The sequence below is a fragment of the Protopterus annectens genome, chromosome 3.part1, assembly GCF_019279795.1.
Source record: "Protopterus annectens isolate FY-2018-M chromosome 3.part1, PAN1.0, whole genome shotgun sequence".
Lineage (NCBI taxonomy): Eukaryota > Metazoa > Chordata > Ceratodontiformes > Protopteridae > Protopterus > Protopterus annectens.
In genome coordinates, this window is record NC_056732.1 from 1,337,663,636 (window position 1) to 1,337,680,226 (window position 16,591).

A 16,591-nucleotide genomic window follows, 5' to 3' on the forward strand; every position below is an offset into this window, starting at 1 on the left:
GGTATCAGAACTTGTCAGATGTTTGGGATGCATGGCTACGCTTAAAAAGGCCCTTGAGGTCATTAGCGTAGTAAATACCTATGAACCTATAAGAAAACTGGTATTTTAAAATATCAGAAGATTCAGTGTTGTTATCCAACTCAGTGCATGGGTTGTCAGATCCAACTGGATCTGACCACAGCAGCGTTCTTGAGGCTTTCAGAGACAGGCTCTGACTCCTCCCCTACCCATAATTCCCTCCACTTCAGCTTAGTACCTCAGATATTGTTTGCTGCCTAAATCATCCAACATTTTCTACAACAAATCCTGATATAAAAACAAGTGTGTGCTTTCTACGTCATTAAATTCTCTTCTCCTACTGAGAGCTTGTCTCTGTAGAATTAAAAAAAAAAGATTAATAGCACAGTAGTTGATAGATAACTTAGGTATAGTGTTAATGTGTTCTACTGGTTTGCACATACGTTTTTTTTCCTATTAGTACTTAAACTTTTATTTATATATATATATATATATATATATATATATATATATATATATATATAAAGCTTTTTCATAGTGTTCACAGTTATTAGTGTACGTTCATTTTTAGAAGGATAGTACTCTTATGTGGTTGATTTGGCTTGGCTGTAGTTTTCTTCTAGTTTCCAGCATGTCTGATAGCCAGTGATCCAAAAATGTGTGGAATGCAGAAATACAGTCCTTCCACAGGATCTGCATTCCCCTAAGTGTTTATTGCTTGGGCACTACCCATCTCCTGACAGAATGTGAGGTCCATGCCTCTTTTGGCTCAAGGGTTCTCCCAACCTGCCAAGAAAAGTTGATTGTGAAGGAAAAAAACCCTCTTAACAGACAGGGTCTTCTCACTTGGTGGCCTCCTCCTCATCTAATGCTGCTGGGTTCCTTGCTATGAAACAGGACAAAGGGAAGGGCAAATATAAATATAAATAGAAAGAAAATGTGAGAAAGAAACTCTGGAATAGTAGAAAAGTGGTAAAGAAAAATTAGAAAAGACCAGAAAAAGGTCTCTGGATCTCAGCACCTTGGTCGGTCTAGATCCAGAAATTTCCAGGAAATTTGAGCCGTCAGGTTCTTGGATTTGATCTTGGTCACCTAGACTCAGATTCTCTTCAGAACAAGTGACTCCAAGATTGCATTCTCCCTTCCTTCAAGAGAGAAGATATTCGACACTGCCTTCAGTGGCATTTTCTGCTTGGTCATACAGAAGCCTTACTAAACAAGATGTTGATAGAATGATGAGGACGTTTCTGAGAATACAAATCCAGCTTAGGGTTCTCTCAGTGTCATCACCTGTGTACATGCTGAGTACTGGTCCAACTACCTCTCCTCTTATTCCTCTGGTACTGGTTCTTCCTTTAAACCTGGTTATCCAGCATCTGTCTTGCCCTGGTGCACCTCTGTCAGAGCAGGCAGTTAGCCCTGCTTTGACTCAAACAGCATCCCTATCTCTTTTGACTCTGATACATTTAGATCAGGGATAGTCTCACAGTTGATGCATAAGTGCATGGACTACAGGGGATGGGTCAACTCTGAGGTTTTTGGAGCCACCTCTATCTCTCAGGGCCTCAGTGCTCAACAGCTATGATCCAAGATCAGCATCAGGGTCAAGACCCATCAGGACCTGGAGACCTCCCTCTTCTCCTTCTTTACAGAGACATCATTTGGGACCAATTGTGTCTTCGACATTCAAGGCTTTTGAGTTGGTTTTGGCTGTGTCCAAAGATAAGGCATTATTACTCAACTCATTTCCACCCAAACCTCATATGGATTCTGCCTTTTTCTTCCCTTCATTCTATCAAACAGGGACAGTTTGTACCATAGACATCTGAAGCTGCTTAACTCATGAGCTCACAGTCTGATTCTCACCCATCTGATCACCCACCGGTGCAGTTCAACAGGAAGCACTGAAGACACAGACTTGGATGAATGGGGGAGGACGGTCTCCATCAATTCTCCTCTGGAGGTCATTACCTTTGGTGAGATCCTCAAATTAATAAAACAAGGAGGAGTTTGTCCACAGGTAATCCCTCACCAGAGGGACATGCTGCACCTCAAAAAATCCAAATCCTATCGAGCTACACGCTCGAGAGACTTGAACCTCAGCACTGAAATAAATAGGACATGCTGGAGGGACAGATTCATAACCCAGAGGCTCCCTTCACTCTGGAATAAAATCCCAGTCCAGGTTAGGCAGAGTCCCTCATTGACTCTCTTCAAGAGGAATCTTGATGAGTGGATGGGAGATCTTAGGTTTACCCCGAGTATCACTTCTGTGTCACTTTTAGACAGAGGCACAGTATACTAACTGCGAAAAAGGGCATAGCAAAATTAATTTAAAATGGGTGGCGAAAGCCAAACATACTCTGGCTAGGCTTATAAATGCCCTAGGGCAGATAGCCTAGTATGAACCTATGAACCTATGTGTCCACGTTGTTGGAAGCATTTGGGTCTGGGGCAACCTTTTACCCAGATCAACCACAGGCTGTTGATAATTACAGATTACTTCCTTCTCGGGTGGAGGGGGGATTTCAAAGAGAGGACAGTCTAGGTTTTTGGACATATCTAGAAGCCAATCTTCACATCAATGTCTTTGAGATGAGGGCAATCCTCCTAGCATTGCAGGCCTTTCAGGACTTTCTCCCTAAGGGTGTGATTTCCATCCAGACAGACAACATGCCAGTAGTCTGGATGAACTTGCTCATACCCTCTTTGTCATGACAGTATGGCAGTGGGCAATGTTTTCAGACTGATTTCTGATAGCAATGCACATCTCAGAAATATCCAGTCTATTGGCGGACAAATTGAGTAGAACCATCCTAATGCCTCAAGAGTGATCCCTCAATCCATCAGTGGCAGCTTTAATTTTTAGCTGCTGGGGCCAATCTTGCTGTGAACTCTTTGCATCTTACCTAAACAACAAATGCAGCAGTTACTTTGCCCTGATCCCACCTACAGAGAGAGTCACCAAGGAACATTATAGCCCACAAGTGGCCCCAGTGTCTCCTTTATGCAGTTCTCTCATTGCCTTTAATGAACAAGTTTATCAGAAAGTAAGAAGGTGCAAGATCAGAGTGATCCTCATTGCTCCTTTTGGGCCCTGACAAACACAGTTCTCTTTCCTGTGGTATCTCCTAGTACATCCATCCTGGATGTTGGATCAGTATCCAAACCTTTTGTTTCACCCAAATGGATTGTCTCCTCTAGACCATAAGTCCACAAAACTAACTGCTTGGTTCCACCAGTTTTAACCATAGCCAGAGATTCCAGGCTCCCACCTGCAATTGTTCAGATTATCTCAGCTTCTCAAAAACAATCCACAAAAATTGTTTACCAGAGCAAATGGAAAAGATTTTCCACCTGGGCTATGTCGAAAGACATTAACCCTTTTATGGATCTCTTTTATTCCATATTGAAGTTTCTGTCCATACTTTTCCACATCAAACAGTTTATCCAGTATTAAGTTGCAGATAACCACAATTTCTAATTTCCATGTAGTTCAGAATGACACTGCAATAGCATCTCTAGACATTTCAAAAGCCTTGCTGAGGGTAACATTCCTTCTAAGTCATCCAGTTAGAGACCCATTACCTCCATGGGTTATCACCTTTTTGCTCCAAGCTTTAATTTAATCCCTCTTTGAACTAGTTGAAGTGATGGACTTGAAGCTTCTCACCTGGAGGACAATCTTTCTCGTGGCTGTTACATTGGCCAAATGAATTTCAGAGTTACAAGCCCTTTCTTGCAATCCCCTTACCTAGTTTTTTCACAAAGACAGAGTTTCTTATGAAGTAACACATATTTCCTATCTAAGGTGGCATATCAGACAAACTTAGACCAACCTACCTACCAATGTTTTTTCCCAGTTTTTCAATCCAAGATGCATACATTCTACACATGTTGGATGTCCATTGCCAACTTAGATTCTACTTTAATAGGACAAAACAAGTCAGGAAATCAGGCCGATTGTTCATTGTCTTTTCTAGAGCTAAATTAGGCAAAGCAGTTTTCTAAAGTAACACTTTCAAGCTAGTTATCAGACTTTTTCTTTTATATATGCAAATAGGTCTTATTCTGGGAACAAAACCTAAAGTTCATTCCACAAGAGCGACAGCCACATTTACAGACTTTGTGAATAAACTCCTTATTGATATTTGTGCTGCTGCAAGTTGGTCAACAGTACACACCTTTGTGTCTCACTATAAACTTGATATACAATCTAGATCATGTTCCTGCTTTGGTTCCACCATTCTCAGGAATGTCCTTCATTGATATCATCCAGATAATAACAACTTAGGAATCTGTCCCATGCATTGAATCAGATGAAAATCGATAACACTGGATACTTACCATAGATCTGTGTTGTCTGATTTTTATCAGGTTCAACCTCCTTCTCCCTTCCAAATTTTTATCTGGTGGCTTTTGGTGACTGAATAGATCTTACTTGTACCCTATTTATGAGCAGTCCTATCATACTGTAAGTCAATTTTGGTATGTTATGCAAAGCTTTGTATCTCAGTTATGTTTTTAATTTGGTAGGGCAAACTCAATCTGAGGTATTAATGTGAAGTGGAGGAGTCACAGCCCTGGATCGGAAAGCTTCAGATATGTATATTTGTTTAATAATATTTCTATTATTATATTTTAATATTTTATTGTTAAAATTTTCAATAAAAACAATTGAGAAAAAAAGGAAATGGTGCTGAACTGGACAAAAATCAGGCAACATGACTCTATCATTATGGTAAGTACATAACTTTTATTTTTCTGTCAGGGACCTTGATTTTTTAGAACACTGCTTAATTTTAGCTATTGGGGGCTACTTTTGTGTTAAATGTGTATGAGAACTTTAGCCGTGTGTGTGCATTTTAATGATCAGGAAGTTTTTTGCAGGGCAGGAAATGTATTTTAACTCAATGCTTGTGTACACTTAGTGACAACTTGCCTTCAATTCTTTCTGTCACGGAATTTCAAGATTAAGTTCTGACAAGATTTTTTTATGTATTGCTTGTGCTTTACTTTTGAAAGGGGCTATGTGTGGGAAGTGTGAGTGAGTGTGTGTGTGTGTGCTTGTGAACATTTGTCTGACAACTTACTTTCTGACCATCTCATTCCAGCAGTGTTTACTGGCAATCAGGCTCCTTACTTGGCTATAGTATGGATACTTACTCCAGACCTGACTATTATTCTGCTGTACCTAAAAAGAAAAAAACAGCACATTAAGGAGTCCTTGCCACTATTGCAGGCTCACACAGTGTCTCTGCCTTAGTGGGTGACTCTGTAGTGACTGACCATTGTTGCTCAGATCACTCACTCGTATTTCTGACTTCCTCTGGTGTAGCCCTTTCAGCCACCATGGAATGGGGGTCAGTCACATCCTCTGTAGCTGTTCCAGTGTCTGATTCAGATATGAGAGAACTATTTTCTTTAGGTCTGTGAGATACTCAAAGAAGTTCCTCTTGGGGAGGCTGGGAAAGAGACCTCTTGCTGGGGGGGTGGGGTGACATTTCTTAGTTGGTCTTCCAGGGTGGTCCCTGCATACATTGCTCATCTGAAGAGATGGTGTCTGTTTGTAAAGGCAATTTTTCTTACCTTAGCCTGGAACTCAGAAATCGTTATCAGAGTGCAATTTCAGTAAAGAAATTCCTGAAAATTTTTGTAAGAGGATTCTGACATTAGCAGAGTCAGGGCTTTTTCTGCTGGAAATTCTGAATCCCAAAATAAATCTTGATTCTGAGGAAAGTTGTTCCTCACTGCTCCCTTTTCAGGAACTATTTCTAGGATAAATTATGTATTTTTGTGGAAATGGGTGGATCTTCCCCATGAACGTAGGAGATACTATGATATGTTATAAGTGGATGTGCCACATGCTACACCCATCCCTCCCATTTTGCCAGTATTGAGTGAAGTGTTTAGTGTTACCTGTAATAACCCCGACTTAACCTTTAGCCACCAAAAATACAGATTTTATGAAGTACCTCAAGCTACTGAATTCTTGTTTTCTCATCTTAGATCTGATTCAGCTCCCCTTTTCACCACTTCACCAGCTGAAAACAGACTCTTAGTCAATAATAACCGTTCTTCTGTGGATTAAGAAGGTAAGGTATTGCACAGATTTGATGAGAATTTTCTCTTGTTCCACTTTAGTATACAGAATTCTTAACTGTTAAGCACATGTGGAAGTTTATTCTTAGTTGAGGAGATTGAGGGAATATGTTGCCATACTTCCTTCAGAAGGTAGTTCCTGTATGCATCCTACTTCTAAATAAGTGTCTAAATATACTTTGAAGAGTGCGATAATTGTGCAGATACTGTGACTAGGGCCATTGCTACTGCTACAATTTTCATGAGGTTTGCATGGGTATGTAACAAAAAGTTTGCTGATGAAGTAAAGTCTGAGATTTTAAACTCTGCTTTAGATTAGAAGATTTTGTTTGGTCCTTCTGCAACTTAGGTCCGCAAACAATTTGATGAAATTGGGAAATTAATTCAGGGAGTTTCTAAGATTTTCAATTCGTCCATTGGAAATCTCTCAAATCCTTTACTCCCTTTAAAAGGGAAAATAAGCAATTCCTGCTAAATCCTGGCAAACAGAGAACAAAAAAGAGATGGCAGGAAGGGAACAATAAAAGACAGTAATCCTTTCAGAAAAAGGGAATGCCAGCAGTTTTTCCCCTTCCTTGCCTGCCTGTATACCTTTAAATCTGTCCCAGAAACTGGCTCTCAGTATTCCCCTTTAGCAACAGAGTGTATCAGACATTTGGGTGATAAGAGTAGTGCAGGAGGGTTACTGTTACTGGATTGACATACTTCCTTTCAGGAGAATTCCTCCCCACCCTTCAAACCAAAAAGAGTTTTTTCCTCAGGTTCTTCAACACTTCCTTGACTATTGGAATCATGCCAGAACCACTGCCTTTAGATCAAAGGGGGGAGGCTTCTACTTCTGAATTTGTCTGGCTCCGAAGAAAAAGCTTTCAGGGAGACCAGTTCTGGATCTTTCCTTTCTCATACTGATGGTGAAAATACCAAAATTCACAATTTTGACCCTTCAGAGTCTGTTACATCTGGCAACATTAGATCTGAAAAAACTTTTATCATCACATTTCCATAACCACAGGCTTCAGGAGATTTCTCATTCTCTCTGTGTGTATTACCAGTTCTCTGCATTATTGGTTGGGTCATCTACAGGTCCAATGATGTTTATAAAGTATCTAGCTCCAGTGATAGCTCATTTCAGACTGCAAGGCATTCACAGATTTCCTTATTTAGATGACGTATGTGTCTTTGCCAAATGTTTTCCCAGAGTCCTAATCATGGCTTTCTTCTCTCCTTACCAATCTTTAGTTCCAGATAAATGCTCAAAAATCCTCATTGCCTCCATCACACGGGACAATGTTGATTTGTATCTGGAAACTTTCTTGAGTTTCTCCAATCAGTTTCAGACTTCAGCAAGAGAATATCTCAGGATTCTTGGGTTTATGGCTTCTATGATTTTCATGAATCATTCCAGGACACACTTGAGAAAAATTTAGTGTTTTTAAAAAAAACACTTGGTCCCAACATTCTCATCCTCTAGAATTTCATTGTCCAAAATTTAAGGCTTTGTCAAAAAGGAACAGCACTGGTGAAGGTGGTAAATGGCTTACAGTCCAGGTCTTCCCTTTTCTCATCTTGCCTTAAGTCAATCTGTAACTACAGATGCCTCAGATATAGTTTTGGGAGCAGTTTCTATGGGGGATAAAGGGGCAGGCCTTGTGGAACTGTTCAGACAGACCAAAACACATAAAGGTCAAAAAGGTGTTTGCTGTGATCCATACCATAACATTTCTTCATTATCTGTGGTCCTCAAGACTTCTACAGATGAGCACAGACAGCACCACAGTGACGTGGCATATAAACAAATAGGGAAGCACAAATTCTTACCTTCTATGCAGGCTGGCTATTATATCTCTTCAGCACTCCTTAACCCTCCAAGCATCTTACATTCTTTCTGATCAAACTATAGTGGCAGACAAGCTGAGCAGGATCAGGACAGATCCTCATGAATTAAAACTGAACACCTCCAGGAACTGATCCAGTTGTGGGGAACACCTTAAATAGATCTGTTTGCTTCATTTCAAAACAGACAACTAAACAAATGATGCACCAGTACTCCTTGCAAGCAGGCCTGGAAGAAAGATGCATTCCCATTCCCATGGCTGGGGATGTTCATTTATACATTTCCACCATTTCTTCTGATTTCTAGGCTAATTCTGAAGATTAAGAAGGATTCTCCAAAGTGGTGACTCCATTTTAGCTCTGGCAACATTGGTTCTGCCTTCTTCTGGAACTGACAAAAGGCAATTATCACAAGCTTCCTCGCAGGCTGGACCTACTCACACAAGACAAAGGGAGTTTGATACACCCCAGCCTTAAACAACTTCAAATGCCTGTCTGGATGATTCAGTTTTGATACCTTTTAGGCACCTTTTTCATGAGGATGTGCAGCAGGTACTAAAGGAGGCAAGAAAGTCTGCTATTAGAAAATCTTATGCTGGCAAATAGAAATGATTTTCTAGTTGGTGCCTAGCTAGTAACCAGGACTATATCAGGGATTATGTACCAGTGGTTCTTAAATATTTGCGCGAGTTATTATTCTCAGGTTCATCTAGCGGCCATTTCAGTATGTCTGTCCATGGATCCTCCCCTTTCTTCTCTCTTTTTAGTAAAGCAGTTTCTGTTTTGAGTTTTGCATATTAGGCCTCCTAGAAAACAGCTGGCTCCTCCTTGTGATCTTAATTTTGTGCTGGAAGAGTTAACTATGTCATCCTTTAAGCTGATTTAAGGTTCATCACAGGAAAGACTATACTGCTTATTGTTCTGAAACTGAAACCTACAAGAAAAGTATTTGAGTTGCAAAATCTCATGGTGGGTGAACCCCATCTGTTCTTTCATAGAGATAGACTCACATTAACAACAAATCCCTCATGTACACCCAAAGATGCTTCAGAATTTCCTTTTATTCTACCCATACTTCTCCAAGTGTTCTGTCCAGATTCTTAGGACCAGAGAGTGAGGATTCTACATACTGTGGACCGGAACAGGCAGCTCAAGTACTATCTTGACAGAAGACCTTTAGAAAAGCAGATCAGCAGTTTATTTCATGTGATTGGACAAAGAAAGGACAAAATGTGTCAAAACAGACTATTTTGAGGTGGTTGTCCTCAGCTATTGTTTTTTTGTTATTTCTACCATGGAAAATCTATTCCAGGCAGTATCAAGACAGATCAAGGCACATTCTACTATCTCCTTGTCTTCTATAATGGCATACTGGAAAGAGGGTGGATCAAGAAGCAATATATAGGCAGCAAAATGGTCCTTTCTGCACACATTTTCAAAACATTACAAATTGGATTCCTTTTCAAGTTCCAGGATTGCTGTGCTAGGCCCATTCTCCAGTGACCCCTGGACCCTTATCTTTCCACCTCCTAGGTTGTATAGGCTTTGTTAATCAACCCATATAGCCAAAGGCTACTGCAGTTGTAAGACTGATGAACACAGTACAGTAGTGTAAGTTACACTTAAAATAAAAGTAGCTGTTCAAATTTCTCACTGCTGCAGTCGCCACACCCAACTTCCATCCTTCTATTTCTTCATATAGTTAGTTGTTGGGATATAAATTTTGTTTGAATGTATGTTAGAGTTTCAGGATGAATAAGCTCTTTTTCTCAGTGTGGGCAATAAAGTCCTGAAAATATCTACACTCTGACTGATGACTTCTCTCTAAGGGGCTAGCATGGGCTAGCCAATCAGCTGCAAGAGTGTAGGTGTGTGAGGAAGCCAGAATTTTGTGAAGCTGGCCAGTTGTTGCAGGTTACAACCAATACAGCCAAAGGCTACTGCAGCATTGTGAAACTGAAATATCTACTGCTATGGTAAGTGCAACTTACACAACTGTACTTTCTTTTGAGAAGGTGAGGATTCCAACAGTAGGAGCAAAAAGTCCTACCTTTTAACAATCACATTTGGTTGCTTGGCCATAGATCAAGCCTGTGGATAGCACTGGTTACACCTCCACACTTGTCATTGCTGCTTGGTTATAAAATAAGCTGTGATCAGATCACAGTCTTATACAAGTTGGTCAACGTTTAGACATCACAAACATTTAAATACTATCAGATGACACACAGACTCAAATAAAATGCATAGCCAGTAAACATGATAAAGCATGATTAATGCAAGAAATGGAAGTATAAACTGTTAATATTATAAATTTCTTGTAAAACACAGATGGTTCCTACAGGACTATAAAATTCTAAAAAGAAAAAGAAAAAATAGGGAGCCAACTTGGGAAGGAGAAGTGTCTTCTCATATAATCAGAACATATTCTAAAGGCTGGAGTGATGATGGGGTGCTCATCTATGCAGCTGGCATCTTATATGTAGTTGCCATCTGAAGTTTGATAGTTGCCCCATTGTTGCCAGATAAAATGTATTACTATTATTTAACAGATCATTTTGTTGTACTCTTTATATGTGTATGCTTTTTAACATGTCATTGTGCTATACTGTGTGTGTGTGTGTGTGTGTGCGTGTGTGTGTGTGTGTGTGTGTGTGTGTGTGTGTGTGTGTGTGTGTTTATTTCAAGCATCTGAGCTCCTTCACTCTTCTTTATTTTTTCTCAATGACGACAGGTCATTTTTCGCCCTCAGCAGGACTTATAGTCTGTTCTGTAGACATCAGGAATTAATGGCAAACTGTATCCAAAAACAAAGCCTTACTGCAGTTGAAAGTGAGTCGCAGAATGTCTAACTTTTTTCACTGGTTTCTGCTGTCAGAGCCTCCATTTGTCTTCCGTGTGACTCTGAAATGGGACTGGGTGTCCAGTGGTCTTAACACCCAGTTAACAGAGGATTATGATTGGGTTGTCAATCATAATTATAACATACTTACTATGTATTCGAGATATGGATACCAAGTAATTCACCTCAAAGCTCAAAGGGTGAACCTTGGCATCCATGTCGAGAACACATAATAAAAGGTTATGATCAGAGACCGGATCATAATTCTTTGTATTGCATGGAGCTTTATCTGCTTTATGTGCTACTAGTCACAGAAAAAAAAAAAAAAAAAGAGCCAAGTGTTTTGCCAGCCTTCAAAGCTGTAAAGCACTTAGCGAGTTCTCTTATGTTACAGAAAGTCAGGAACCCATTACTGGCACAGGCAGCAAGCAAAAACAAATCTGTTTTTAATTCTGCTGTCTTTTGCTGGCCAGTTCTGGCAAGCTGACTTACCTAGTTTGGTGTTCGAGCTTAACAAATGAAGCAAGGGTGCAAAACAGTTAAGATAAGCACATGATCCCACACAGTTCAGATTCGTCAAGGGCAGATCTTACCTGTTGAAACTGGTTGACTTCTTTGAGACTGTCATCAAGGCCCTGGATGAGGAAAAGTCAGTACATACAGCTACCCTGACTTGGCCAAGGCCTTTGACACAATCCCCAACTCGGGCATCATCGACAAGCACATATAACTTGGTGTAAATCCCTAACTCATCTGGTGGGTGACCAACTGGCTCACTGACAGGACCCTCAAGGTCAAAATAGATGACTCCACCTCTGGTAGCAGCCCTGTCACTAGTGGAGTTCCTCAGGGATCAGTCCTGGGACCCCTACTGTTTGGCATCTACTTCTCAGAGGTCCAGGTAAAGGCAAAAGGCCTGTGGCTGACCAAATGTGTGGACAACTGTAAGTTTGGTGCTGTCATTGACTCCACAAATGATAACATACTGCAAGAGGGTCTCACAGGAACTAACGACTAGTGCCAAAGTCATGGTCTCAAGCTAAATACAAAAAAATGTATCATCATACCATTCAGTAAAAATACGGCCCCTACTGATTACCGCATCAACAGAAACCCTCTAAGCACACAACCTGTGGTGAGAGACCTGGGTGCTCAGCTTGATAACAATCTCACATTCGATCATCATATAGTGGCAGTGTTGAGAAAAGCCTTTTACTTGGGTCACCTCATAAGTAAAGGGACTGCATCCAGAAGAAAGGAGGTTATTACCTCGCTACACTCCTCCCTCATTAGACCAATAATTGAGTATAATGCCCCGTTTGGTATGTACCTTTCCAAACATCTGCACCAACTGCAAAGGCCACAGAAATACCTCACAAAGAAAATCCATGGCCTCCAAAACCTGTCCAATGTGGACAGACTCAAATCGCCCTCACTCTACTCGGTATCGTACAGATGGCTCAGAGGTGATTTGTGTCTTGCCTACAAGGTAATCTCAAATCTTGCCCTACTACAGATGCTCCATATCCGTAAGTCTAACTCCTCATGCATTACCCACTTGAAAGGTCTGAATCTAATATACGACATCAACAAAACCTGCTGGAGAGATAGGTTTGTCTCTCAGAGGCTGTCCTGTCTCTGGAAAAGACTTCCCATACACGTTAAACAGAGTACCATCTCTGACCCTCTTCACGGGCAACCTTGATGAGTGGATGGGAAAACACAAATTTGTCCCAGGGGTTCCACCTGTGTCCTTCATTGACAGGGGCGACGGGTGCTGACTGAGGTTTCTTTTGGGGGATAAACTCTTGGCTAGGCTTGTAAGGGCCTTAGGGACATTAGCCTAGTAACCTCCTATGATCATATGACTGGGTCTTGCACTTTAGAAATAGTTAACTATTTTGTCTTTTTTGCACTTTTTGAACATATTCACACTGGTCCATGCACAAAAGATAATTTTAAACACCTCAATTCTTTAATTGTAATACCTATAACAGAAAACTCTTCAGTCTCATTAGTTTTGTAGTACAAACTTATTTTTTTCCTTTCTGAGGAATATTAGAAAGGCTCACATTTAGGAACAGCACAGAAGAAATGTAGCTATGATTGCCCTGACATACTAAAGCTGGCACAAGTGAATGAATGAAAAAAATATATGTTCTTTCTTTAGTTCTTTATTCCCACCTTATGACTGCCATTTAACACTGTAAACCTTTAAATCCAGCATAAAAGATACCATTCACAACAAGGAAACTGTTCATTCTTGATTTTGTTTCAGTTTTTGAAAATAATTTAATAAGGTTATTTTCTTAAAAAAAAGTTATCATTCTAAAGACTATTTCTGTAGTACCACACAAGTCCAGTACTTCACAGAGTTATACAGAGAAAGTGAAGTGCATTTGGGGGGCAAGGAGATCTTGATACTTTGAATTTTTTTTTTCAAGGCTGCAAATTCAGTTATTTCCACATGGTGGCAGCAGCAGCATGCCACTGGATGAGAAAGCATCTGCTGCTAAATAAAAAGGTGCCGTCAACATACAATAAGCTTTATTGTGGCTAGAAAGTTGTTAACGGTTGTTTTGAGTTAAGCATATGTGAAGTGTACAACTCATACTCTGAATATCAGTTCAATTAATGATAACTACTACTTATTTTAATGATAAATATTATTTATTTCTGTGCAACACTTGAGGGAACTTCTGAAAATAGTCAATATTTATTATGCATTTTTGAAAGATTACAGTTTTTGTTCCTGCGTGCAGTATCAGTATATACTTTATCCAGTTCCCTATGTGCTAACATAAAGTCTTGCTTTTAGAGAACTTTTGGAATTAATTTTAAATTAGATCTACCATCTGACTGTTCTTCAGTTGCTCTGCACTTGAGAAAAGAAAATCTCATCACCCATAGTCTTGCAAATCATTTCTTTCTCAATTGCTTTGCCTCTTTTAAGGGCTTGGTTATCACAACCATTGTGAAATTTGCCCTGTTTCCAATCTTATAATATGCAAAAACTAAGAAAAAGGGAAAAAAAAGATGTTCCTGCAGCTGCATTGGCCGTGGGAGGTACACAGTGTTGCAGTGATTTTACAGCTAAATTAGTAGTAGCTGCCCCAGACAGCAGATATCAGTATTGTGCCTATTTTTGCAACTTTTATACTAAGCAGTAGTACAAAGTGTTTACACAACTGTGTAGGGTCCAACTCAGTAGCAAGCTGCCTACTTTATCTTAACAGAAGTATCACGAAATAGGTTAACTAAATAAGTGAAGGAAGAGAATATGGTAGTCAGGGTTAGCAGTTTAGTTTGTGTGTGTTTTCTTTCTTCCTACCTGTTCTTTATTAATTACTTCGACACCTTGGCAATTCTGCCCAACAGCTTCCCTTCAACATTTCTAACATAACTTATGAACCTTTAATGTATATAGTGTATATACTATACATAGTGTTCTTTCTCTACTCTCTCTCTCTCTTTATACTTCTTCTTTCTAAACCTATATAACATTTGACTAATAAATGACTTTATCTACTATTTGCATCCAACTCTGTTCAACTTACTTTACCCTCCTTCCCCCTTCTATAACTCCCAACCCCTTTTTTCACATCTGTTCTCCTTCTAATTAATTCTCTTAATTCCCTACTCTTCTACCTCCCCCTCCTTTCCCTACTTTTACATACTTATTCCTGCTACTCTGTTTACTTTCCAATACCCTTCCTACTTACCATGCATGTTCTTCAAGAACTATCCTCAAGTCTTCTATACTCTTCTATTTGCACTGCATTTTTGCTACAACTCACAGTTTCATTCTTGTTTAAAATACTATATAACACTATTCATAATTGCATTTTATGTTATTTTCTATTGTATTCTTTACTTTACTGTTTATTGTATTGTATTTTTTATTTATCTTTGTAATTTTGGAGCTTTTCTCCCCGGGCCTCCACTGAAAACGGGTTCCTTGAGCCCAATAGACAACCCCGGTTATCAAACTGGAAATAAATAAAATAAATAAATAAATGACACATATCATTGCTACTAAAAATACTGACTTTTATTACTGCTGGTATCCTTCCTGCACGTTAGTAAGCATTATATTTATAAGCTGTTCCTTTTGCACCATAAAGACATTTGCAGAAGTTGTTACTTATTAAATAATATGATCTTTATTAAAGGTGTACTGTACACAAAAACTGAAAAAAAAACATCTTTTTAGCTTTTCTTAAACCTTTCTGCATTACGAATATATCTCATATATCAAAGTAAATGGCTAATATTATTTTCTAATTAAACACCAAAATAGCCTGAAAGGGGGCTGCCACGGGTAGCATGATTTTGTTTTACAGTCAATGCCTTCATTTTCTTGATATAATTTTAGAGTGACAGTGAGAAATCACTATGACAACAGGATACTTTACTGTGCCCCTCTCTCTCTCTCTCTCTCTCTCTCTCTCATCAGTTTACAACAGTACTGTGACTGCCTACTTTTGACGAGCAGCACCAATCAGCATTTTTAATTACTATGCTATGCTTGATTTTCATTGGTGGCCATCTATGATGCAGCGTTTTAAGGAATGTTTGAATGATAAGCTTGAAAGTGTAGCTGAGTTAGTTGTTGTTTTCTACTACAGTTCATTATTCAAGCTTGATAATTCTGACCCCTGTTATTAATAGCTACTCAGGCTGAGATGGTCTGTGTTGCATTTACAGTTTGTAATACCGTAGCTAGAATTAGAGTAATTGATGTTAATCTTCCTTCCTCAACTCACTGACTTGTTGAATAAGCACTGTACGCTATGCAAAAATGCTTTAACAAAATACCATAAGATGTGTACTTTTACAGAAAATGCAGTGTAGAAAAAAATGCAAAACCAAATGTTAACAAAAATAAGAAAAGATGAAAATATTTCTTTCTTTGCAGCACTGGAGTTTGATTAAAGGAAAAGCAACTAAACTGAAATAAGCAACTTGCTGTACCATCTTGTTCATTGGCATGTGAAAACAAAGCTTAAACCTTTGCTTTTGTTCAACTCCAGGGTACTAAATATTTGAGGTGTGACACTGGCAATCTATGACTGATAAGGTACATTTAAATGCCAATGAGCCATTGTTTTCTTAATGGCTCTGCATTTGGATCAGGTGACCTTACGTAATTACTCCGTCACTCTTAGTAGCCTTCATGATGCAACAGATAACGAGACAAACATAGGAAAGACAGGCACACAAAAATAAATTCAGACATTAAACACATGGAATAATTATTAAACAATGATTTTTTTTCTGCATGTGACATGCTCAGTACAGGGAATAAAAATCACTTTTTTTGGAAAGAAAAACTTGACATTTAGGTGAAGTTCTCCTTTAACTTGCTTGCATTATGTATCTGTAGTCTGACAGCTTTGCAACACCGAATGGCAGCAAAACCACAATCCACTGAGCATTTTCTTATCTCTGTATTTTTTTAAACTCTGGAATGTCTGATAGCTCATCAACTCATATATTTGTAAGATGATTATTTGCCATCCATTTAGTTAAATAAAATGAAAGGATGGCCATAGGTACAGGAAGATGTTTTGCGTTTTGCCACTCCATTACCTTTAGTTTTCATTTCTATTGACTGAATGCAATGTCTTAAATCTTTTTTGTTTCAGATAGCTGCTGAGATAATCCTAATGATTTAGTTACATTTTAATGGTACAATTTAACAATTCTGTTTGTTGCATAGTTCTTAAAAGAATTTAATACTGTTTTCTTGTTTCATTAAATAACGGGATTATTTTCTTGTTTTTCTGTAACCAG